Raw genomic sequence first — 24,789 nt, 5'->3', positions numbered from 1 at the left:
TTGTCTTAGGCGCTGCACATAGGAAGAATAAAGTGGAAAATCCCCTGCCTTTTCATTGCCACCGTAAGGTCCTAGGGTCTTTAACAGTACTTGTGGCCAAACCTTCTAATGTGAAATGAAATGTAGCAAATTAGTTTTAAGAAATTTCAGATCATAATCCTATTGTTAACAAGGCTTTGTTTCTTGAATAGAATGTTGCTTGTTTAGATGTATTAAAATAGTATTGTTTTCAGTTTTTCCAGATACAGACGTCTTTTTTTTTTTTTTCCCCGAAGAAGGAAAATTTCTAATTTATTATGAATGACATTCTTAAAGTAGTTTGAAATAGGAACGAGTCAAGGAGAAGACGAGACCCTTATGTCAGCCAGTTAAGTTTTTCACACAGGTCCTCATAAATCTCATATTAATGTCAAAACAGTAGGACAAGTTACTAAAAAAAAAAAAAGTCTTTTCATGCTTTGTTTAATCGAGAGTCTAAAACTGCTATTTTATTAGTGTTGTGGAGTAATATGATCCATAACTGTAATTATTAAACCCTTCATAAAGCCTACGGAGAAACTTCTTTCAAATGTTAGTGTGTTTTTGTAAGTTATAACCCTCTAGAAATTGCCTTATTATCAGTTTTCCATCAAAGTAAAGTGTTCCAGGAGAATGGAAGATGACCGAACGTGACTTACATTGAAAGCTTGAGTGAAGCTTGATTATTATCCTTATTTGGATACTGCATATGATAACAGTGGATTCTTGTCAAAATACATGTGGATAGTTGTAAGGCAAGCCAGAAAAACATACCTATAAATTAAGGTTGCTGCTTGCATCCCTGTAATAATAATAATTTAAACAGTCAAGCTATAACTAAAACTATAACCCTCTTATTTATTTCTGAATTGACTGGCAGAAAATCCAGTGTAGGACAAGATAATATAGATATGGCAAACTTTTAATATTCAGAACATGAACTCGCTTCTTTGCATTTGTAAAATGATGGTATGAAAATCTAGCAGCGTACGAAAACTAATCTAGCAGTATGCAAAAGTAATTAAAGCAAAGTAAATAATCTACACTGTTCTTATTCCCCACAGAAATTGTTTAATATCTTATCTTTCAAGACTAGTTTTCTGCTAATTCATGATGTCTTTGTAAGACCCTTGCTATTCAGCTGCTGTTGTTGTATTCAATGGTATGGGAATATCTCCTTTTGTAGTATGGGACAACACTTACTGGGCACTGTCCAGACTCCAAAAAAGATTTTTCTTCCATACAGTGGAAATGCCAAGCATAAAGCTAACAGCTGCAATCCATTTCGGCCAGGTATTATTTACATAGAGGAAGGACTTTGGTTGGTTCAAGTGTATATGGTATGTGACACTCTTTCTAAAGTATCCTGGTATGATGCTGTAGGACGTTTGGCTGTTGGAAACCAGGGACGTGATGCTGATCCTGTTTTGGTACAAATTAGAGACAACACTGTTGAAGTAAGAGAAAAGTAAGACTGCTGTGAGGTAGATCAGACTATCTGTCTTTTGAGTTGTCCATAAATATTAGACCCGGATGACCTGTGGCTCTTAAAGTTCCCCTGTTATTGCTGGAAAAAGGCATGACGTTATCCTCAGGGCTAGTTCACGGTTCATTTTGGACGAACCTTGGACACTTCATCTAGCTAACTTTAGATGCCTCTGGATAATTTTCACAATAATCCCCTTTGAATGCTGTGTGTGTGTAAGTTAAGCAATGAGAAATGCTGAAAAAACTACAGATTTTAAATTTGGACCTTAGATATATCTCTGGGCACAAAGAGAAACCTACCGGACACAAGATCCATGCCCAGAAACCTCTTCTGAAATCAGTGTCCCCAGCTGTTGGGTCTCTCCCTCCCTCCCTCCCTCCCTCTCTCTTTCTCTCCCTCCCTCTCTCCTTCTCTCCCTCCTTCCCTCCCTCCAGTAGGCCTATCCTATATGAGAAAGTGGTTGCACAGGGCAAGGAGCTGGTGAATTTTTTACAACTTAGGCCCTTGCCCATTCATAATGAGGGAAAAACCATACTCAATATACTTTTCACCCTGAAAGGTCCCAAGATAATTCCTGCCACTCCAAGGAGATGCCCCAAACACTGAGCACCAGCTAGTCTGATTGGAACAGCTTCCTCACTTCTTGAAACTGGTATGCTGAGCAGAAGTGAAGTCACTGAGCTATGAAAAAAATACAAGAAAGAAAGAGACTTTGATATGGTGATTAAGATATTCAAGGGGACAGAGACAGAAGGTTTCCCAGGGAGCTGGTCTCTTTTCTAAGAAGTATTTACATCGTTTAAATGAATGTTATCATCAAATAAAATAATTAAGGGTTCCTTGGAATTTACCAGGCTTCTGAACAATGCATTGGCTCCTGAACTGTTTCTTAGAAAGGCCGTCCCTAAAATGTGTCCCCAGTGCGCCTCCTGGCTGGAGAGCAGGCAGAACGCACCAGAGGTATCCTGTTTGAGCACTCCGGCTCAGACCTGGGAGTGGTGCAGTCAAGGGGCTGCTCAGCATTGACCAAATGAAGATGTTCCCAGACATGGAATCTGAAGCTGAAAACTGAGATTTCAGACACACAGAGGGTGCTTTTTAGAATTCCCTCTTATGTGGACAACATTTAGGCAAATGAGCACACTTTCATTATATTTAGGTTTCAATCTGCCTCTATGTCAGTATGTCGTACGTGCTTTGAAATGTTTAGTGTTGCAGTAATAGGAAAATCAACAGTGCCATGGACGCAACGGGACATGATTAGTGTCAAAACAGTCCAGTAATCTTATATAGGAGAATGTATTTCCTTATATTAAATCTATATATATCTATATACACTGAAGCATAATTTTAATTTAGGAAAATAAGTGAAGTACCAATTGGTACTGTGGTACAGTGATATGACCTGAAACCTTTCTTTTACTTTATTTTTGGAGCTGATTATGAGAATAAGGTAACATTGCAAGAGCAGACACTAGGCAACATTCTTTTTGACAAACAACATTCAGTTGGATTCTTTTAGAGAAAAGATCCTTTGGAAACTGCTCTGACAACTTTTCACTTTGGGCTTTCTGTCTATGACATAAACTGCTGTAAGGATCATGACCATGGCAGTTGGCTATGAATTGCCAGTTTTGATCATACCACTTTGCTTTTGAATAAATGTTAGTTTGTCCATAATGAATAGCACCTTTCTTGAGAACGTCCAGATAGCTAGATAGAGCAAATTCAGTAGAACAGCTTCTTTTTAATGTTTCTTGACATTAACAGCTCAATTTCGCAGTAAGAATGGGAGATAAAGCTGATAGTGCGTGTCCACAGGGTGACAATGTACTTTTGATCAGTAACTGTAAAGTAAACTGGAAAGGTCACTATAAATAAAATTTTAATTTAATTGTTCCTAGAAGGGCCACAGTGACTCACTACAGTTTTTTTTTGCTCTTGTTATTCCTGCAGCTAGTAAATGATGTTTAAAAGACTTATTTGTTTAAAAGACTTATTTCTATATATTTGTAAAGAGACACATTTTGATGACATAGCTGTTTTTACCAAAGATAGTTTCTGTAAACACAGAAAAGTTGCTGTGCATGTTTTCTTTAGTAGCATTTCCATGTACTTAACTCAGAATGCTTTCTCATTTTGGGTTCAGTAAATATTCCAAGCTTAAGCCTGCCTATAAAACAACTTCCTGCTTTGTACACAATCTCTAACAGAAACTGCATTCCAAGATGAGATCTGCAGATGATGATATTTGAAGAAAATAGTGGATTTATTTAGATAATATTGACACTTTTATGGGGTCATTAATGAAGATCTGCCAGAGCTAGCAAAAACTGATTAGAGAGTACAGAGCAGAGGTGTTTAGTGTTAACTTTATTTTATTTTTCACTAGTTAGGCCACATTCATTTCCTCCAAGACAAAAAGGCCAGGTTATTTTTGTTTATTATAGATACATCACTGGTCTGAATCACATTTGCAATTAGTAGCAAGATTTTAAGTAATGTCAGAGTTTTTTTTTTTTTTGAGTGTGATTTGTATTGTTAATTTACTATACACACATACATATGTGTATCTACAGATTTAATGAGTAAAAAGAACAGCTGGTTCTATTTAAAAGCAGTCAGGTAAAGGTGTTGCATAGTTTGACACGGCTATACCTTCTGGTCGTGGCTGAACTGTGCTGCATTTGCTGCTTCTGGACGGCTCTAGTTTGTCATAGAAAAGGAAGCGGGTTTGGAAAACCAGAAAATAAACCTGTGCTTGCCCCTGTCATCCGCTCAGCCCACTAATTCACTGTACAGAAGTGTTGGTGAAAATAGCACTCCTTAGGCTTGCTCTGTTGGTTTCTGAGACAAATAGAGAAAGATGCTGAAGGGAGGGCAGGATTTGCGGGCAGGCTAGCAACGAGCAGGCCAGGAACATGGAAGAACTGGACTGGAACATGGCATGTGTTCCCCTGCTGTGTCCAAAATGAACCACTGAATAGGTACAAGTGTAGACGGCAGGATAAAAATGGAAACTATTCAAACCAAAAGCAATTAACTTGTATACAGATGGCTTTCTGGCATTCAGGACTGCACAGATTTTGGTTGCATACTTTTTTAGATGTGCCGTGGAAGGTTAAAGCCTCTATATGTCCATTTCCAGCTGTTCATGTGCATAAAACAGATAAGGAAATGAAGCCAAGAGAGCTTTGTGTATAGCTTCAGACTTGCTTGCAGAGATAGGCATCTAAAACATTAGTGCAACATCCTGTCCTGTCAAATGGTCGTTGTATCACTCTTTTATGAGAAGAAATTACATCAAAGGAGTCCCTCCTATTGCATAAAAATGAAATAGAGAGAATTACTAAGTACATGTCATATTTCTAGGATAAAGCCTGGGGCCTGTTAATCCTGAAAAGAAGTGGGTGATTGCTGTATGTATAAAACCTGTAGGTTCTTCAGGCCGCTTTGGTCTGTCCTAGAGACTATGCCTCTGCCAGCCCTGGGAGTTAAGCTGTTTCACATAGAACAAAGTATGCTGTTTATGTGCTCTGATCCCAAATAAAGCAGTGCAAGTAATTAACTTTTCAAAACACTTGTTAAGCCAAGCTTTTTTTTAAAAAAAGAAAAAAAAGAAAAAAAAAACAAAATCATTTTGGACTAAGATGAAATCTACACTGATTTGCACTTTTATAGGTAAGATTTAAAAAAAAATATTGATTTGGGTCAGTGAGTACCTTTATTTTTTGTCTTGCATTCCTTCACCTTAAAAAAAAAAATTAAAATAAAAACAGTCTGAACTTGAAATGTCTTGTTAAAATAGTCAAAATGTTTACACCCGGGCCGGGCTTTCCCAAACTGTGGTGCAGGTACCTCTCTGAATATTTAAAGCGGGTACAAGGCTACCGATCGAATGGCGAATCACCACCCCATGTTTATGCATTGGGCAGGAGTTGTCACTGCAATGCAGAAACTGCACAAGAGGAGCAGTTACAGCCCTGGTGTAGACTACTCTGAATTTTATCCCTCAGTTTCTTCTTGGTGACACTATGAGCTGAAACAGTTTTTCTGCAGTTTCAGGCTTTTTTCCAGTGGAAAAACTCATTCCTCTTTTTTTTTTTTTTTTTTTCTTTCCATCCAACTTCCAAGAGCAGAAAAGCACAGTAGCCACCACCTAGTGATGCACAGCTGGCACGCAGAGCTGTTGGAGTGCCTCCCCGCGGGTCCCAGACTTTCCTTATCACATCATGTGCAGTATGGATCTCCATAGGGACTGCTCTTAATCCCTGCCTGCTCCTGCTGAATATTTGCACCGTGGTGAGCCTGCAGCTGTATGAACCATGTGTTTTCTCCCCTTTCAGTCAGCCGATAGCTGGGAAGAGATGTCAGTCTGGGATTTGCTCTGTTGTAAAAGGTGGGATGTAGTCCTTCCGAGGGTAATTTTTTCTGAGGAATGAAGGAGCCCATCCCGTCATTTCTAGTGGGATGTTGCACCTGTTTACTCGTCATTAATAAGACTTCTCTATTTAATGTTCTCTGGGGTATGTGTTTCTCCCTTGTTCCACTTGAAGCGCTTTCTCATGGTTAATGATCTGAATTTGCCAAGCACACTGACTCATTTCAGTGCTGTTTTTCATTATGTAAGCTATTAACAGGTCACTGCTCAGACGCTGGAAAATCTGTTTAAGGCTAATAGCGAGGTGCACAAGTGCCTCTCCATGGTGTATTTGCTACCTGTGCACACGTGTTCTGGCTTGATAGTTGATAGAAAATCCCACGGCAATATGGGATGCAGCACCTATTCCATTAGTAGTCAGTTCCTAATCAGCCTTTCATTAACACATGCAGCACTTCACCTTTTCTAGGGTTTTTGCACTCTGTGACTGAAGGAGGGTGAGAGGAAACACGCTGCTGTATGGAGGAAGGTGTTGATAAGAAAAGAGATCAAATTCTTCCCAGGAGAAACAGAATTCTTGTGGCGGAGGAGGTAATAACGCAACATAATGCATTGTCTTGGAGACTCATTTCAAGTGGCTGCATATGAAAATCTGGCTCTCTGGCATACAATATTCTCCCTGAAACTCAATAACAAGGCTGTTGAGGAATCAAAATTTGTGAAGACAGGTCAGAAGATAAATGGTTGGATACAAGAGAGCCTCAAAAAAAAAAAAACCAGGAAGGGGGTTATTTTAGGTCCCAGGTTTTGACAACTCTATTATGGCAGAGAGTAATTACTACAGGAGCTGTTCTTGCCATTGCCTCTTCTTTGTTACACCCAAATAACATCTCTCTGCTTGCAGATGGGTGTGTTCACTGCATACAGTTTTTTAATTTTTTCCTTCAGTGTACAGACAGATTTTTTGAACTGATGGATGAAAGTCAGAAATGGTGCAAACTAGAATTTCATTCCTCAGCTTCACACATTTTCAAGGTAGAAAAGGGAGATTCAGATTTCCTGGATGAGGTATGATTTCTATTAGAAAACAGTCCACTTTTTTTTTTCTTTTTATTTACTGTTTTTGTGGCTAAAGGCCAATTAGGATGAGCTTTCACTTTCCTCTGTATTTTTTTTTTTAATCCTTCTTTGAATAATATCTATAAAAAACCTTTTAGGAACCAAATATGAGAGCAAAGAAATAAAAAGTACCACTCACACTTCATTTATTTTGGAGGAAGGTCTAAGTTAGGGCTCCCAAGGGTAACAGATCGTAGAAGAAACTTTCCTCTTTGCAGAGATTCACAGTCCAACAGGTAGAGCTGAAGATCTTGGATGCCAGTGCCCTTCCTTACCAGGGAGATCCTTTAGGAGAAGATAGTCCTTGACTGAGCTTGTATAAGGTGGAAGAAACACAGTTAATGCATGTCTTGAGGTCTGAAAGAGCTTTTCAGCATAAAGCGGTGCAGAAACAAATTCCCTACAGGGAAAAAAGGGACACTGAAGGATTTATAGTGTTGCCATATTTATTACATAAGGGCTATTTGCATGGTAAAGAGAGAATGCAGATTTTATTCAGGGTAAAGAGGACAGGATGAATGATGTTGATGAAAAGCTGATTGATGGAAGCAGGAGTTTGTCTACCATGCCACTTTCATATTTTCTGAGCCCCAGGAATAATTTTATGGACATTTGAGTTAAATGATGGGTAGATTAATCCTTTGGCATGCTAAATTTGTACTGAGAGCTTGTTGTGCCAAGATGGAGGCACCTATTCTCCTTATGCAGTCAAGAGAGAGGGAGAGAGCAGCTTCAGAGAGTGATTCAGCCCAGCTATGTTTTGCACCGCACTCTGGCAGTACCTATCTCTCTCCAGACTGTACAGGAACATGACATAGCAACAGCCTGAACTCACTCCAACCAGCCATAGGTCCCTAATCGGGCATCTCAGTTGCCCTAGGCTCCATGTCTTGCTCTGTTGAATATAAGGGGAACCCAGGCCAGGGAGGGAAGGTAGTTGAGATGTGTCTCTCTTTTTCTTGAGATACAGGAAAACATGCTGATTAACCAGTGGTACTCTGACAGCTGGGACTGCTCTGTTTAGTTTGGTCCTTGTGCTAAGGATAAGACTTCTTGAATGGCTGTGCTAATAAATACAGTCCCTAGCACAGGCATGTGTTTTACAGACTTCTTTTGTTATCTGATCTGGTTTCTCCACGTCCTGTTTTTGTGACTAAGTAGAGCCCACGTTCTGCCGAGTGTACGTCGTGATAAGAACCTACCTGCCAGACTCGATGCCATTAATCATTTCCATATTTTGTTTATTTCAGCTAATGTCCCTAAACATCACGTAGCAGGTCCTCACAACAACTTCTCAGGTAGATTCAGTGGCCTGATTTCTCTTTGACGTCCACTGGTGCTATGCTGGTGGCCATAATCAGTGGGACAAAGCATTTTCAGGAATTGTCTGTGCCGCTCTATGAGATTGCTTTGAGCCCCTCTTGTAGGAGATACAAATATTTTCTAAGAATTTAGCTCTGCAGGGATCCAGGGCTTGTAAGGCAAGCACTCAGAATGACATCTTAAACTCAAGGACAGTGAAAAGCCAAGATTGCATGCCCTCACTTGAAGCCTAACAATCAAGCTGACAGAGTAGGAACGGCCATGTGCTACGTCATTATCAATTAGCCACCTGTCAGGGATTTTCTGTGACTCAAAGATGTAATGGCTGGCTGGCTGCTGCTTTCTAGGCAGTCCCTCCTAATATGGTCCTATGTCCTCCTCTGTCATATATAAAACCTAATTCTTGACATTGCAAATGCCTTGTGTTCGTTCTCATTATGTGATGCGTGTCTGTGGGATGAGTCAGCTGCACAACTCATCATGGGCAAGACAGCTGAAATTGGGCCGTGCCACGGAAGATGCCGATTTAGTTGCTATTATTGTTTTCTCTAATATATGGCAAGTCAAGCACATGTTAATTATTTTTCTTCAGAACAGCCCCATTAAAATTCAAACTAGTATTGTTAGTGGCTAGAATATCTTTCGGTAGTGTGAAAATGCCATGCAACCAACAGACCTTGCAATCCTGTGCTTGAGCCTGAGATGGAAACCCTTCAAAAGCCAGTGTGCCAAAGCGTGCCTTTCTTTCTCCAGTGAGAGATAGGATATGCTGCTTCTCAAAAGGTCGATTGATTTTATTTTATTTTTTTAAGATAAGCTTAAAAAAAGCCACATAGGGAGACAGTATATAAACTCTGAAAATAGATATTATCTTTCCTATATCAGTTAATACTGGAATAGTTGGAGAGCTCTTTGGGTTGGGCTTAGTACAGTGAAGATAACTATTCTTTCATCTCTAAATATTAAATCTGGATTAGTCAAATATATTTTTAGTCAAGCATATTTTAAATTATATAATTTGTGGGCAATCAGATTCCCGTACTGGAACCCATCGAGGAATTTGATTGAGGAGGATCGATATTTTAAGTTTGCAGTGGGGGTGGCGGTTCAGGAACCTTGTTCTTTGCTCTTGGTGAAGTAGAACTGTGCCTCTGAACCTCATTTTCTGAATGACAGAATCTTTACAATGCTTTCAATATTCAGTCCTCTGTCTTAGCAGGGTTTACGCTGAAAAATTCAAGCCACTTGGGATCTGAGGGAAAGCTGGAAAGATTTTTTTTTTTTCTTTTAAATGTTGAATGGCTTCATACGCAGAGAAGGAGTATTATCTAACTGACTGGGATTGTTTTAAAATAGGATATGCCTGCTGCATGAATAGATTTGACGATTTTGGGCTTAACTGGGTAATGCAATTGCACTCACAGACACTTCAACACTGTGGCAACAATTAATGCATGTAAACTTGCTAGATTTTCTTGTGTAGTTATAGCATATTTAAAAAACTCATTTGTAATGAATTAGGCTTCTTTTCCTATAATTCAGAATGCCAAGCAAATTTTGATATCTTTGAAAGTATTTCTTGTTTAAAAAAGCATGTAATTGTTACAGCTGCTCATGTAACACATGTAATGTTACAGGGTGGAGGAGGAGCCCAGGAAAATTTCAGCTTACAAATAAGGATTTGTAAGTGCTTTATCCACTAAATATAGCAAGCTTTGGTCCCTGTAAGCTGTTGGGACACACTGCCGAAATATAGGCATACTCTGTAAAGATGATCAGCCCCTTGCTGCTTCCTCTTCTCCCTCCTCAACCAAACTTCCGCACCCCAAAAAAACCCGCAAAATCAGGCAAACATAAAAGCTCGCAAGAGTCCTCAGGACAGTACCTTAAAATATACCTCTTGAAGCAAAACAATAAAGGTGCTATTGTTAAAAATCTAAGCTTAAAGATAAAGCATAAGAGGCCCCAAATAAAGATTTTAAGAATAAAAGAGGCTTTTTTTCCTCTCAGTCTTCCTGCATTTTAATTTCCCTCAACTTCTGTCACTGTACGTGTGAGGGGGTGGGAAATAATTTGACATTGAAAAGCACAGCTCTCTTTGCTTTCTCAAGCTGAGACTGTTTCCTTTTGCTCATGCTAAAACAAGAACCAACTGCTCCACAATTCTTATCACTGTCCTTTTTCTTCCTTCCTACTTCACCACCTGGACTTGGCGTCCCTTCCGAAGCAGGACTGTTAATACAATGTATGATATCCAGAGCCGCAAAATGTTTTTCTTGTTTCCAAATTATCCTTTTTCTTTCAAAAAAAATTATTTTTGCAGTTTATTTCAATTTTACGTTATCTTTTCAATAAAAGTCTGAGCTTGTGAGAGGACTCCATTTTAGGCATTTTTGTTTTCCTTAAAGTGAGTACACTACATGAATGACCCCTAAAGCTGCTGCTTCCTAGTTTTGGGTATTAGAATGCACAATACTAAACTAGAGCCAAATTATTCTTTAAAGAGAGAAAACTGTGACCTGCTGTGTGAGACAGTCCGAAATAATGAAACTGAAAAGAGATTGCCCCACTGCAGAGATGTCTTTGGGATGGAGGCAGGGAGATCTTTCTCCTGGTCGTTCTTTCCAGTCTACAAGTTTCAATGTTAACCACAAGTCCAATGAAATCCCCTTGGGAAAATCTCCGTGAGCAAAGTCTCCCCCGGCTCGCTCTCTCTTTCCTACCCATCCTTGAGAAACTCCCTGTGGTTGAACACGCAGTTGTTCCCTGGGAATCTAAGATCATCTGTCTCTCCAGATATTTCAAAGTGACTGCAGAAACCTGCAGTAGGAAACTAGGTAGCTTTCATCCCTGCTGCCTGGCCACACTTCTTTTAACAGAGCAAAGCATGCAATAAACTGGACAAAGAAATCAAGTAGCTACTCTGCTGTATAGCTGTGAAGGCATTTTCATGCCATAGCATCTTTATTGTGTTGACAGTCTTGCTAACTGCTGGAAAAAACACCCTTCAAGCGAGGCTTTATGTAGTCCTTATATATGATTATTTTTAAATGGTTAATTCTTGCACTTTTAGTTAAACAGAAATAAAATATTTCCCCTCTCCATTTTTTTTTTTTTTACATAAATTCAATGTTATAGATCAGGGAATAATTGCAGCAACTTAGCTTTTGATTAAGATATCATGATTAGAAATAGCTGTCTGATTAAGAACAATAAAACTGATTTTTTAATAATAATTTGCAGAAAATACTTCTTTTAAAAAATCTTTCCACGTCTTCCTTGATCTACCCCTGTGTGTGGGACTTGAATAATTCTTTAGTTAGCTTCTATAAAACTGCGGGATAAAAGGAGCTTCTCACAACTTTTTTAGGCCTTTCTTGTAGGCAGTGTCTTCTGCCTCACGGTCATTTTGCAGGTGTTAAAGTGCTGCTTTGTCTGGGTCCCTTCCCCATCTGAAGAGATGCTCTTTTCTTCCTTTTCCTATCACTGCCTGCTGCTGCCGTCGTGTGCCTTCCTCCTGCAGCCCATGTATCAACGTTTTGGCCCCCATCACCTCGATTCTCATTGATTTCCATCTTATAGGATCTGCAGCTGCTCCTTGAGCTCCATCCCATGTACACAGCCGTTCACGTCCAACCCCTCTGAAGTTTTTCTGTTGGCATAGCTTTGGACCTATTAAAAGTGGTTGGGACACTTTTATCAAGGCAGCTTCCGTTCTACACGCAGGGCTGTAGGTGCCATTTTTTTTTTTGGCCTTGACTCTATTGCCAGGGCAGAATTAGTAGCTAGACGGTTAAAAGTAATTTGTGTTTTGTCTCATATTATCTTAAGACAGGAGAGAAGGAGAAATTTCAACTGTATTAGCATTGCATATGTTAAAATTCTAGCATTTTAATTCTTTTTACTTTTTGGATGAAGGAAAGAAGGTAGGAAAGTAATAATTTGGTTCTGATTTGGAAAGTTCAAGGGAGAAGGGGAAGAAATGAGGGAGAGATTATTTGAACAATTCAAAACTAGTGGTATAAGCTATGAGCTATTGATCTCTATTCTGTTATACAGACATAGATTTCCATTAATATTCTTTTTTGAAAAACAGAAATCTTGCCTGTGCCATTGTATGCTTAACTGCACACTTAAGGCAAAAAGGTTTAAAAAAAAAAAACATGTCATGCAGACTTCTTCAGACTATGATGTTTAAATACATATTTTTTTTTAGGAGGAGATGTCCCCTGCTATACATGCTAAATACATTCTCCGAAATCTCAGACATCTCTGTCAAGTGGGTAGAAGAGATTTGGTCTGCATTTACCATAAAGTTGGACAGCTGTGGGAAAAATGGAGTTACAATGTGTTGCAGAAAGCTAATGTTATACTTGAAAACACTTTCTTCAGAAAATATTTTTATATATATATATTGTTAAGACCGTCTAATATTCCCTAGTGAGGAAAACAAAATCCACAACTGAATTGAACAGTGATTCTTTAAGAAGTCTTCTGTTATTTGCTGCTGCGATGTAACAGAAAACAGAGAGTATATTAACATAGAGGCTCCTCAAGATTTCTTTTTCCACTATAAAATTGATGTCATAGCCCCCTCAAAATTAAAGAGAAAGCTATTGCACCATTTAAAAAATAAGTGAAATAACTTAATGAAAGCACTGTTGCCCTACTCTTCATAGATCGACATGTGGCAAGATTATTTCAGTGGAAATATGTCTACCGGCTATTTTTTTTTTGTGTTTTGCTTAACATCAACTGGCATCTGAGATCAGGAAGGCTTAAACCAATTATGAGTAGGTGACGCGGCAAAAACCATGATTGATGCATTTAGGAAACAGGGTCAATTTTTCTGGTAAAGTTATTTTATTAAGGAGCAGAGCATGGGAGAGAAAGGGGAAAGCAAACATAGGTTTTTGTAACATTGGATTAACCGGGAACTCTGGCCACATACAGATGTTCCTTCCCTCTTGCAAGACACTGATTGCGCTATGCAGGCCTCGGAGAAGAGACGACTCTGCAGTTGTTGCTAAGCCTATTTCCCTCTTGCTTTGGCTTATTGGATTATTTTATACAGTGGAATGATAGGAATTTAAAAAAGAAAAAGTGCCGTTGAGTCATCTAGTCCATCTTGCAGCTAATGCAGGATTGTTCTCTGCGGATCTTCGTCCAGTTGGCTTTAGATGTGATTGGACTTCAGCCAATTTCCTTTGGAAGCTTATTCTACAATAGAATACATTTCATTATTAGGAATTTTTTCCTGTCAGCCTAAATTTTACTTTACTCAGTATAATCACATTACTCTTAGCTATATTTTCCTGAAAATCCCTATTAAAAAAATCCTTAGTGTGAGCATCCATCTAGAGCTTGTAGATAATTATCATATTTCTCTTTCAATGTAGCTTTAACAAGCTATAAGTATTTAGTTATTTTAATATTTTCTCGTAAATCAATTTTCCTAAATTAATGATGACTTTTATTACTGCTATCATTGTGGCAAATCTCGAATTCTTCTGTTTAAAATTCAATAAGAAAAGTTTGGGCTAAATACAGAGTTGCAGATTAGATCATGGAATCACTGAAAACCCATCCTTTGAACCCCTGTTTATGACTTTAGATCTGCATTCTGAGTGCCAACTCTCCTGAGGCAGACTTCAGCGGTAAGATTTATCTCAGCTACCTTGAGTTATTGGTATTGTAAGCGTCTACATCAAAGCTGCTCTCCCTAGATTCCTGTTATGATCGATGGACCCTATAGTTGGGTGCAATTCATTTAAGCTGTTTTAGATACCCACATTGGGATGAGTTGATTTGAGCCCCAGAGGTATTGATTTCTCTCTCGCCATCGATGGTAGCTCAAGGTGACATGCTCAGATATTGACATCTGCAGTTAGGCAGACAAATTCCCCTCTAGGTGCAGAAGTCTTGGAGATCAACACAGACCAACCACACCGGAGGGTCACCTAACTTAAATCCATCAGTCCCTCTGTCCTGTACCACAGACTTCCTTGGACATTTAGAAGTAGGGTCTATGCGTGTTCAGAAACATCATGGCTTAAATAGGGAGATGTCTTGATGCTCTTGGTTGCAATGCAGAGGTAGCAGTGAGGTGCTTTGGCACTCAGAGAGAGCTGATACACTGGGTGTACTAAGACCATTCCTAATACATTTGAATGGCATTGAATTCAATACAAAGTGTAGTGGTTACATTGGAAAACAAAGTGGAGGATAAAACTACCTCTTGCATAGAAGTGAAGCAGGTGCAACATTTACCTAGAGAACAGGAGGTCTTGGTGCCAGGTGCTTTGGATTTTGAATCTTTTCAGGCTGGAGCAAGTCTATGGTCAATGTCTTCCGCTTTCTAAGTCCTCTAGTAAGATGGCTATTATATGACAGGGGTCTACTCCTTTCCCTTCTGCTTTTAGGTACTTGCGCTTGACAGATAGCTTAGTGTTCAGAATCCTAACTGCATTTAAAGTGCAGCCTCTAGGTGGGTGACTCTTCAGTCCTAATTCTTATCTCTTGGTGGGCCTTAGGTGGTAGCTTGTTCTCCATGCAGGCATTATTATTCCTAATGTATGCCTGGAGTAGCGGGGAAAAGAAATCAGCTTCCATATTTTGTTTGTTAGTTTAAAAAAAAAAATTAAACATGGTTTCTCAGTGGATGGTTCCCCTCTCTCAGACTTTATGGGAAAATACACTCCCCTCTCTATAGTTTGTATGTCAAAGAGGAAACTTTATTCTAAGTACATTTGGAGGGCAAATACCAGGGAGGGAGGGAAGTTGTTGAAATTGAAGGATAATATCAGCACAAGATAATAAGGTTATTAATTACTTCTGAATGAATTTAGACTGAAAATTGGAAGAAATTTCTCAACTATCCCAAGAGGTGAAGTTCTAGAATAGATTCCAAACAAACTAGCTGAGTAGAAAACCAAAATAATTTGATGATAGAACTTGGTAAATTCAGAAAGGGTTTTGTGAGAATGCATAGGAGCATTTATAAAACAATAAACTCACAATCTGAGTGTTCAGTCACGGTATTTCTAAAGGGGCTGGAAAAGAGACTGGCCAGTGTGCATGGGTTTGCACCATCACCTATGTCATGTTTAAGCCAATGGTCTGTGCATTCTGCTGTTTGCTAACAGATGCCAGGAGGATCCAGTCTGAGAGGTCAGTGTAAGAAATTCCCCGCTGTTGCTAGACCTCCACAGCTGGGCATGTTCACTCCAGCTGCCTTCCCAAAGCATACTGCGTTGTTGGCCTTGGCCTTTTTTTTATCGGTATTAGAAAGGGACTGTGTGGTGTACACGTGTCTCTGTGGAGCAGGTACTGCATGGCTCTCCTGAGCTAAGCGTGATCAGACACAATCCCAGTTCGTTCCTCTGAATAGCATATTCGTTCAAGACTGCAGCCCAAGCACAATACTCAAACTTTTCCCAGCTGAAGCCTATGCGCTGCAAATTTGCCAGGCAGCGGGATTCTGCTCTTAATTTGCAATAACTGGAACAAAATGCAGCTATTCTCATCGTTCATACAGACATGCAGCCCTTGGAGATTACAGGCCTACCACAGCATACAATGCTTCATCTTGATGCTAGCAGACAGAATACAGGATTTTCTTCTGGGACATTTAACTTTGAAGCATCACCATGCTGAAGATGAGAAGGACTTGGAGAAGAGTGTTTTAGGGCTCGGGGGTGGGAGGAAGGAGGAAGTATTTCTAGTTACCTTTGTTTAAAATTGCTCTACCTTTCTAATACTGTTTTATTATCACTACAGTGAGCTAATTCTTCCACTACCCTGTCTGTTAATAGTCTTTCCCTTGATGAGCTGTTCCTCATTATTTCTAACTTTTCAGAGGGTGACACCATGGTGCCTATCCTCTGCTTTCAGCAGGAGTCACAACTGACTACTTAAAAAGCTTCGTAGACCTCATCTCTCTAGTTTCTTGATCCTGCTCCTCTTTGCAGCTCCATCTGCCTTAGCTGCAGCTGAGAAAAGAGGAGATGTTGGCCTTTCTTTTCTATAATGCTAGAAATACGTGAAAACACCTGTGAATTGCAGCTGCTACCCGTTATCATGCGTATCCATTGCAAGGAGGACATAATGGTCGTCTTGTTTCTTCTATGGAATTTTTTGGCCTACCTGTGATTTCTGAGACTGGACTTTACTGGTGGCCAATTTGGAATGGTTCCTCCTTTTATGCAGGCATGAGGTATCATAATATTCAGATATTGTGCTAGATGTTTATTTAAGAACCTGAATGTCACAGATATGCTAAACTTAACAGAGTCATCCTCATAGGTCTCAGTCCCGAAAGACAGAAACTATACTTAAGTTACTGGAACTCCTGTTTAAGTTCCTTGTGATTATTTGAACAGGTTTTTCACAGCAGTTGTCACAGTAGTTAAAGAGGGGAAGGATTAGAGATGCATTGAGTCTATTGCATTCAGCTGCTTATTCACTCTTCCACTGGGATGAGCAGCACAGCATAGCGCTTTGGCCTTTCTTTTAGAAGAAAAATAAGTATGTATTTCCCTACTGAATTTATTTTACAACCTTTAGATTGCAAAGATGACGGTACTTGCTCTGCATATCTCAGGCCCTCTTTAAAGATGCAGCAAGGCAACTTAGACACTGCATTATCAAACTACAGGCAGCGGCTGTGTTGTGCAGCTGTTCTGCCTGGGTGTGTGTGTGCAGGTGAGGATTGTTTCCCTTCAGAAGTGTCTGCCTCGGTAAAGATGCTCAGTGCTTTGTACTTTCACAAAAGTACTCCAGTTTGGGGTTCTTTGCACTTTGTCACTGCCTTTGAGAGACACTTTTGAGCAGTGACTGCTTTCTTCCATTTTCCCACACACCACTTGCAGACCCCAGTTAGGGAAAGAGGCCCTTTCCAGCCTTTGGAAATTAGCTTTCTTTGAGTAGAGAGAGGTCTGCATTTTTATAAATCTCCTCATTTTTCTTTTTCAACAGGGAACATTGGTTTGTACCAACTTGCCAAGAAGATAATCAAATAAAGGATTTCACTTTCTAATCTACTTCACTGTCAGTTCAGGATAGTCCCAGGTCCATTTGCTGTTATTGATTAAGCTGCTGTCCAGTGTAGTTAGTTTGTCTGTAATAGCAACGGGTGAATACCTTCACTGCAAAGGGTGGCAGAAATCTGCTAATGGGTAAAGGATGTGGGACTGGGTAGACACTGGTTGGCTCTGCTCTCTGCCTATTTTGTTAAAACGTGCACCCAGACTTTAAACACTGATGTTCCCTAAGGGCGGGGGGATAAAACAACAAAAAAAAAAATTAATAGGTTAAAAAAGGTTTTATTGCTTTACCATATAGCACACTCCATTGCACACTGTGAATCTAATTTTATCAATGATGGTGTACAGGCTAATATATTTTATTGAAGCTGTTTTGTTAGACTGAAGCTGAAATCTATGTGGAAGGCATTTTTTTTCTGCAATCTATTTGATGTTGTGTCTTAGGGGAGCTCTGAAAAGATTGACTCCCATGAATAATTTTGTCCTCCCTCTTTCAGAGAAAACTTAAAATGTTTAATTTTACTTGAGATAATTAGTATAATTTCGTATAGGTTTAGGAGATAAGAGAGGAGATGTGAGATGGAGCTTCCTTAATTTGCCTTTATTAGCTACACCAACCATGAACCTGTTGGCCTTGATATACAGTCAAAAGGGGACACGTTTTTCTGTACTTGTAGATTTATATTAAAAAGAACAAATTTAAAATAGAGATGGTAATAATGGAACCTGAAAGGGTAATTTTGAAAAATGAAGTATAATAAAGAAATGCTTGGCATGTTCATTTATTTCCAGATTTCAGTCTTTGCCTGAACATGAAGGGAAGCCAGAGAATGCACCATTTTGCAAATCTGAAGACAAAAAAAAAGATGTAAAAATGAGAACAGCTCGACTTATTAAATATGGGTACCTGGCATCTAAGAACGATACCAGATTGTTGAAGATATCACTCCTTATTGTCAGCGATACAAACTCAATTCTATAAACAATGTTACAAATAGTTACTCTATTATATATTAATTTGCAAAGACATAAAAACCCTTTCCATGGGGTCTAACACATTCTGAATATTCAGCGTAACAGAATGGGAGGGATTTTACAATTTAATGCCTTTAAAACGAGGAGATCACAATAGATTTCTGATATTGTGTTTCAGTCTGGTCTCTCTATTTCATCGTTTGGTTAATTCTTAATGCAGAAACTGTATCCTATGATTCAGAAATTTAAAATTCCTGCACTGCATACTGTCGAATTTAGTCATTTTGCCTTAGGCAATAAGTAAATCTTGCCTCTATTATTGATAGTAATAGCAATTACTTCTATAGTAGTGTAAAACACGTAATGGACGATATAAGATAAGATAAGAGGTGAAATTGTTTGTATATTAGACATTTTTTTGGGGTGGGGGGGTGGGGGGGGGGAATTTACCTTGTAAGGCTATCAGCTAGCATTCTCACTATACTTGCGTCGTGGACTTTTTTTCTAGCGTAAACTAACGAAGAACCCAGTAAAACATTACTTAGCATTTATTTATTTATTTTTCTTTTGCAGTCCCAGCACTGGAGTTCCTTTTATTTCCTATAAAAACTTGAATTCTGTAGAGTGTGATGGGCATCTTCCAGCTGGACACTTTTAGGCCTAATAAATAGCATGTAAAAGAACTGGCAAATGGTACCCTGGACCTTGTCCATCACAGACTCCAGAGAAATAGATTGAAAGGAAGATGAAGACATCAGATAATTTGTGTTCTGTATCTGTAGTCTCTGGATGACTAGGAGTTCAGAAAGTGTAAGGTAGTGGTCAAAAATTGTAATGAAATAAATAAACAAAAAACCTCAACAAAGTGCCTTCCCTCTTCCTCTTTGTTTCCCAGCTCACCTTCATATATATGCAAGTAAGCAGACAATCTGGGATAAAATAATAAACTGGCATTCATAGTTTAGTTTAACTTTCAGTTGGCTAGGGAAGAGAATCTTGTTATGTTAGTACAAATGATGGTTTGAAGACTTTTCTTCCAAAGGGTAAGTAGTCCCTGTACTTGGGAAAAAAAAAAAAGAGAAAAAAAGAGAGAGAGAGTTCACAAACAGTGGTCTAATCCATATCTCTGCTGCAAGGCTTGACCAGATGCACGTAGGCTTCTTCTGACAGATGTTTTTGGAGAGAAAAAGGTCTTTGAAGGAGATAATCAGAGTACATCACAGTGCTTTTTCTCTTCCACACCTACCCATGTTTAAATAGTAAAGCCAAGATACAGAAACTCCGCACCTACTAGTTGCTGATAAGATTACTATGCCATGTGTTTTCTTCAAAGTAAAAATTTAGATAAGTTCTATTTTCCTTAAAGTCATAAAGGGTGGGAGGGTTACTTGTTTGCTCTCTTTAGCTTCTTTTCCGAAAAACTGAGAGTTTTTTTTAATAACATGGTAAAAAACCTTTCAGTTTTCAAGGACAAATAAAACTCTATAAAATTTGGAGTGTTTTTTCCCTGGTAGTCATTTTAACTCAGAAGCCATTTTTTCCATGATCTTGATGAAAAGAAAATGACTCGATCTCTAGATCAATAATGTTGAAAACAGCAACAGTAGTCATCATCCTGGATATATGTTGTTTTCTGATGTGCTTTCAGATCTAAGCAGTTCTGCATGCGGTAAATATTAGCCTGACTTACACTCTGGCTTCAACCTCACATCAAGCAACTGCGAAAAAATAGTGGTTGTTTAAATGTAGCAAGGCTCGGAAATAACAATTTTTTATAAATGCCAATGTGTCAAAACATTGAAGGAAAATATTGAAGTGTACCAGTGCGCTTCCAGTTTGTCTGTTGCTGAATGCTTTTTCTATTGAATAATCGTGTTTTCTAGGGTCTAAAGCAGAGGTTCATTGTATGTAATGTATTTCTGTCATGCCACAAGGCATTAAAAAAAGAGATTGAAATTATCTTGAGGACACCAAATCACTTTATTTCAAAGACAAATTAGATTGATGCATCTTACCATTCTCTATAGATTTCTTCATAAGCACATTATTGTTGAAGTGGTATCAGACATTTTATATATTATAGCAATTTGCATACGTTCATTAAGCTGTACTTTGTAAGGCTTACTGACAGGGGCATTTGATGAATTTTTCTGTGAACTGCATTGTGTCTTTACACAGAGAAATCTGTTAAATCATGCCTTTGTCCTTGAGTTTGTCAGTATCGGTAAGTGAAGCAGATGTTAATAACTGTGGGAAGGTTTGGGAGTTTCTTTTGGTGTTTGCAGAATATGGGGTAACTGGAGGGCATGATGTGCTTGTAAAAGTGACAGCCGGTGTTGTTAAAGGCAGAAAAAGAGTGCTACAATTAAATACTTTTACATGGCCTCTTTCAACAGTTCCATGAGCTTTTTTGGAATACTCGAATGGGTGGTCACTTCTAAAACAGAAGCTGCTGATGTTAGGCACAGCAAATCTGTGCGTATACTTACATAAAACTGTTTTTATCTTTTATTGCAAACTTTGTATCATACAGCTATCTCAGTCATGCAATAATTCATAATGTTTCTCTATAAATATCTTATAAGCAATCCTCAGGTTAATAATCCCTTAAGACGTAACTTTGAGCAATATTGTTCCCGGCATTATCACGTCAGTAGCGTTTTACATGCAGTTCACGTTTTGAAAGTTACCCTTGCAACAGAAATTTTGCTGGATTTGACAATTTTTAAAATAAAGATTAGCCCATGGAATATGCTACTCATCACTTAAGATGCTTGCAGCAGGGGAATTGCATACAGCTAGGTGGTTAATATGGTTCAGTCGACAAGTGGTAACTCCTGTTAAGCTGTGGTAACGTGAGTGCTTGTGGTCAGCTGTAGAGATCTTGCAAATAAAGGTATAATCACGCAGCCATAGAAGAGCATAAGAGATGAGAGGGATGAGTTATCTGGGAAAGCGCAGAGGATGAACATATGTGGAAAAAGAAATATTACAGGAATAATTGATGGAGAAATAAAAGCAGAAAAATGGGAGAGAGTACTGTTGAAAATAAAGGGTAAACTTTGAACACCCTCTGATCTTGCAGTTGTTTCTTATCAGCATTACCTAGTAAGCAGCTCCTGCTGCTTTTAGAGGTGAAATATGGCTGATTTTCACATTAACTTTAATGGCATTCTCTTTGTGATTTCTGTATTCCTTATTGTGGAAATCTCTTTGGGGGAATAGAGGATGCAAAGGGCAGAGATACAGCAGTGTTGTTCATGCCTCTCTCTGGTGGAATCTAAACTTCTGAATCTGGCTTGTTTGCAGCTGACATCAACAGCAGGAATGGCAACACAGAATGTAGAATGAATAATCCTGAAAATTGTCATGTTTATACAGATTGCCTGAAACTAGGTAGAGAAGACCAGTCAGGGATTTCTGTAGTTTTTTTTCTTAAGCATGAAAGTCGTTAGCAGCTACAAATTAACAAACTATTGCTTTTGTTAGAAGAACTGGCAAAATCTCTCATGCAGTTGCTGGATCAAAATTTCTACTGCTTCTGCTTCTCAGAGAGAGCCTTATCTTTCTGTCTGGTTATCTTACAGAAAAAAATGAGCAGTGAAATAATTATCCATGCTGATATTTACATTTTGCCTCTCTGCATGAAAATTACCAGCTCACTGAAAGGAACAGAGGGAGTCTAGGGCTCCTTTGGTGGGCCCCAACCTTTGGAGAAGAAAATGCCTGCTCTTCAGCTGGAGCGCACAGGTGCTCCCAGCCAGGTGACTGTTGATGCATAGTGCATGTAGGCTGTTTTGTAACTGACTCATCTAACTCTACTGGGATGATTCAGTTTGCCTGCACCAGAAATCATGCTGTGGGTATCAGTGATGCAGCTGCAGGCAAAAAGTCAGGAAAAATTGTGGGGAAGGGAAGGAGGTAAGACATTTTCTGATGTGGGTTCTTTTTTTTAAGAGTTGTAGCTATCTGACAGCACTGTATGAAACAGTATTTCTTACTGCAGGATTCAAAGGTAGTTATGGCTTAGAAATACTTGGTATAGCATCTATGCATGATGGTCAGAAGTTGATGTGATCGTCTCAGAAGTCATTGTACAGGTCATGGACTGGACCAAGTGCATTTGAACATATGAACAATATTTTCTTCTTTGTTCCTCCTTTGGTTTGCTGAGCCTGTTTCTTTTTTTTTTTTTTTTTTCAATACATTTTCCACCTCTTTTTCCTTTTTTTTTTTTTTTTTTACTTTCTTAAGCACATTAGACTTATCAAAGGTGTTATTACCTATGTAAATATGTCAGAATCACCAAGAAAATGTATAGACTCAAGGACTAATTGCATAGGTGTTGCATATATGTTTACAGAAAATGTGCACCTAGAATTTTACATCTGTAGCAGAACTGCCATATTTAGCATGTTTGGATAATGAAGAGGTAATGCACGTAATGATGTCCTTGATTTTTCATGTGGTTTCCTTATTCATGCCACTGTTTTGCTGCAAATTAGAGGTAGAACATTGCTTAGATGTACACAGGGGTTTTTGCAGTTTCCTAATGCATTTTTATTTTGTGCTATGCCACTGGCAGTTTTGCATATTGAATGTATTGGTTTTGTTCTTTCATTATAGATAGTTGTGGCAAAATTGCTATTCAGAATTATGATGTGTTTTCAGAAGCAGTTTTGTACTAATTTTGAACTCCTATGTAGAAGTTGCCTAAGAAGCTGTACAACATTATGTATGTCTTAGATCTAATATCCTGTAAATTATCATACCAGTTCATCATTTTTATCACTCACAACATGTCTCATGTGATGTACAGCTGTGGACGGACTAGCTTATAAACTCATTTCCAAAGAGTAATTTTGTATGATGATATTTTCCTTTCCTTTTCTTTTATTTGCTTAAGCCATTTACTTTTAGTGACTTTTAAAAATATGTATTATCTCCTTTGCAGATCTTGGACTCTGAACCTGGAACAATTTTTGACTATATGCTTCTCTAAACTTAGAAAATATCTGCAATAAATAGGTATGTGTATTGGCTAAATTCATACTTTGTGTTGGATGATTTGGAGTGTGTGTAAGTTTTGTTGACAGTTTAATGTTGAACTTCTTAAAGCTTTTGATAAATCTCAGCTGCCATGAATGGGACAGTATGATAGATATTTGTAGGCTGAATTTTCAGTAGCACATGTGGTGTTTGTATGGCAGAACTTGGGAGTGCATGACACTCACTGTTACTCAAAGAGAAACGTGTAGCCAAACCTACAAATTTAACTTCAGATTGAACAAAAAGGTGAGTCTCCATGAGCAAGTAAGAAATTTCGAAGGTAAAGTCTGTGAATTGGATGAAGAAATTGCTCTACTCTTGATGCTCTCGTTATTTAAGACTGTGCTTTAATCCACTTTTCCTCAGTATTTCCTTTGATTTTGCATCTGCTAAAGATAATGAAGGTATGAATGTAAGTAAATACTGTAAGAAAAGGGCCATAAAGGGTGAAAACTTGGGAAACCAAAATTCCTGGAAATGTTCTCAAGTCTTTCGATGAAGCTTGTATCTTACTTGGCACATTTACAGAAAATATGCAGCCACTTTCAGAAATATATTCTTGCATATCACAGAACAATTTTTATGTGATTTGCTTTTTAAAAGTCAGGTCACACCTCATGAAATACTGGAAATGCTGCTGAGCAGTGGAAAAAGGGAGACAAAAAAAGTTTTAGAAACTTTTAAGTTTAAAATAAAAGTTTTATTCTTTCTAAAGAATTTACAGAACTAGACAATCTTTGCATTTTCACCCTAGAGAGGAACAGGTTACTCAAATGCATGGATGTGATGACTGAACTTAATTTGGTCTGTGTGAGAAACTCAGAAGAGATTTGTACTGGTGAAGACTGAAATGTTCTTATGCAGTAAAATCTAGGGCCAGTTCTTGGCATATTGGACACCTACAGAAAGAAAAGATTTGGCAGTAAGTTGATTGCTTTGTAAGAACTAGAATGCAAGATATTTCTGTAGTGTATTTTGTCTGTAGGTCCCAAGACGTTTAACAGAAACTGGAGAAGGACCGTTATCTCCATTTTATGAACAGAGTCAGGTACTTGCTGAGATCACTTCATAAATGACAATCCTGCTAATGTGTGTCCATTAGAGGATACTGTGTCTAATGGTGCTTTCAAGGTGTTTGCAGATGATCCCCGAAGTGTTTCTGGTTGTGTTTACTTCACATTCGTCAAATCTGACGATGTGCCTTTACTTCTCTCCTTTTCGTCTATTCCCTCTTAGAAGAAACACACCACAATCTCATTTGTTCTGCTTTGTTTTCTCTTTTGCTCCTTTATTTTGCTTTCCCATGTCTTTTGTTTTTCCCTCCTCTTTTTTAGTTCACTTTGAGTCTCTGGAGGTTGGCAGCAGGGGGATTTATACAAGGAGGAGCTTCA

General features: G+C 38.5%; 1 protein-coding gene across 10 annotated transcripts in view; it reads left to right on the top strand.

The window, feature by feature from the left end:
* Positions 1 to 24,789, top strand: part of ENOX1 (ecto-NOX disulfide-thiol exchanger 1) — a 374,358-nt gene that overhangs the window by 53,357 nt on the left and 296,212 nt on the right. For 9 of the 10 annotated variants that reach the window (XM_068929740.1, XM_068929749.1, XM_068929750.1 and 6 more), the window contains one exon: positions 23,304 to 23,377. The gene's annotated coding sequence lies outside the window, so the exon portion shown is untranslated. Of the gene's footprint in view, positions 1 to 22,010; positions 22,114 to 23,303; positions 23,378 to 24,789 lie in introns of those variants that run through there. The other variant, XM_009672444.2, reaches the window with a different exon arrangement.

The sequence above is a fragment of the Struthio camelus genome, chromosome 1 (genome assembly GCF_040807025.1).
Source record: "Struthio camelus isolate bStrCam1 chromosome 1, bStrCam1.hap1, whole genome shotgun sequence".
NCBI classification, from domain to species: Eukaryota; Metazoa; Chordata; class Aves; order Struthioniformes; family Struthionidae; genus Struthio; species Struthio camelus.
This window is presented reverse-complemented; position numbering and strand designations above follow the sequence as displayed.